The following is a 2,266-nucleotide window of genomic DNA, read 5'->3' on the forward strand; positions in this document are numbered from 1 at the left end:
CAAACAAAAATTACAGACTTTATGAAGTAGATTTCAAATTGAATTTTGTTTATCTTTTTGTGTTCTTTTTAGTCATACTTACTAACTTCTACTACTCTATGTAAAAATAACGAAATAAAATACACCACGTGTTTTTATATTATTATTCGCTTATAGCGTTATATCCGGACTCAACTGTAGTTCCATACCACAATAGTTCTCTTCTTCTGTCTTCTGTTTCTTTAGATTGTTGCTTTGTAATTACTATTCGACTTAATATAAAAATTCGGATACTCAGGGTGGCACAAATGTACGAATTGTTTGTTTGAAAGTCAACTTGTTTGATTTTTTGTCTTAACTCGACTTTGTTTAGTTTCGAAGCTTCTGCAAAATGCAGTCGAAATTTCGAAAATCGGTTCAAGAGGAAACATTTTATTACTGCAAGATCAAAAAGTTTTTGCGCGTTCACTCGAAAAACGGTTTATAGATATTGGTTCCCTTTCTGTGCTTTTGGTATGTTGAAATCGGAAAAGCGTTTTTTATTCAACTGGACAAGTCGAACTATTTGCCACCCTGCAGAAATTTCATCTGAAGTACCCAATTTATGCAAAAACACACACTCACAAATATAAAGCAAATCGCACATTCAAACCAAAATTATCCACTTCCAAAGCAAATTTGGATCCAAATTGAGAGGAAATTCGTGAAGCTTTCTACACAACAAGACCCAAATACCGAAAACACTTTTCAAGCAAAAAAACGATCAATTTTTGCCGGCACTTTTACCGATTGAATGGTGCAACTTACGCAGGAACGCAGGCAATTAGATGATCAATAACCCGAACATCAACCGTTAACAACAAGCACGATATAATTGTTGCGGACTTATTTTCATAGTACTTAATATTTCGCAATTTAATTACTTCGTTTTACAGTTATTCCTCCTGCTGCCTTGACCACCAATCACCGAATCAATTAACCAAATTATAATGTTCTAGGCAATTAATTTGCATGATTGGGCCCATATGGGGGGCTTCAATGATCAAAGGCAGGCCCTTTTTCGTTTGTGGTTCCCCCATAAGACCCCCATTATACGGGGCGTCTAAATCCGGGTGCTTGACCATTCTAATCTGATGTCCAAAGAACGTGGACAGCATGCCGATGAGCATCGTTGCGTATACGAGCTCTCGCACTATGCTGTGCGTATGTATCATAATAAACAGCTAATTCAAGCGTTTCGGGGACTTAATCAAGGCCATTGGGAGTTCCTTTTAATGGTAGGAATGGTGTTGGTTCATGTGGTCGATGCCAAGGCTTGCAAACTGTCCAGTGTGTGTTTTAGGATTTTCATTCCGATCGGTTTTTGGGCCTCTCCAACAAGCCATCATTGGTCTGCCACATCCCGGTTCCGTTATTCAACTGGAAACGATCGACTAATCGGCATGTCGATGCCAGCACGCATCCACAGCAGCAAAAAAAACTACGGCGTAATACCAAATAAACCATTCGCACCAGGATATTGACTTCACTCTTCCTAAAATGTTATTTTACTGATTTTACGCATCGATTAATCCAAGACGGAATTCCTGACCATTACGACGCCATTACAATTTCGAATTCAAACGATCGTTTTTTGTTGATTATCCATCAAATACAAATTCAATTCAGGTTTCTCTAGTAAATTGCGCCACTCTGGGAATGATTCTTTTAAGGTACCTATCGAACCTCTCAAGCGCATCAACTAACGCGCTCAATGGTAACAACATGGCAAAACGGATTATTTCGCCATACAAACAAATACTACACGTATTTGTTTGGCGTTTATGGCGGAAATGAATGGCCGAATTTAATTATGTAAACCATCGCACAGCAAATTTACTTGTTCGATTCACACATCAAATTTGGTGGAAAAAGCTTCATGGAACTCCAAAACTGATTTATTCGGTTCCCCCTGTATTCCAGCTGTTTTTTTCGATTATTCGGCTATTCACCACTGAATGCCTAGAAAATCCATCAGAGCTTGTTGAATTTTATTCAGTTATTTAATGTTAAAAACGCAATATTTTCCTCTCGAGTTTAGTGAGAAATCCGACTTTTGCTTTGCGCAAGAGGATATTTTGAGGAAAAACGTTTTTGGCTAATTTTTTGATAAATTTAATGGTTTTTCACAACAATTAATTTGCCAAATCCTAACTTTGTTGCTCGGTTCAATAGAGGAGACTTTCAGGTGTGAATCCTGCAAGTTTCGTTTTGATTGCTTTTAGATCAGATCGCTGCAAGAAAATTG

General features: G+C 37.6%; 1 protein-coding gene across 4 annotated transcripts in view; it reads left to right on the forward strand.

Annotated features, from left to right (window-relative positions):
- The window catches only part of LOC109539810 (prolyl 4-hydroxylase subunit alpha-1), a 117,734-nt gene that overhangs the window by 114,192 nt on the left and 1,276 nt on the right, over positions 1 to 2,266 (forward strand). The gene's annotated exons all lie outside the window — the stretch shown is intronic.

Source organism: Dendroctonus ponderosae, unplaced genomic scaffold, assembly GCF_020466585.1.
Source record: "Dendroctonus ponderosae isolate FM_Combo_2020 unplaced genomic scaffold, Dpon_F_20191213v2 Dpon_F_20191213_7, whole genome shotgun sequence".
NCBI classification, from domain to species: domain Eukaryota; kingdom Metazoa; phylum Arthropoda; class Insecta; order Coleoptera; family Curculionidae; genus Dendroctonus; species Dendroctonus ponderosae.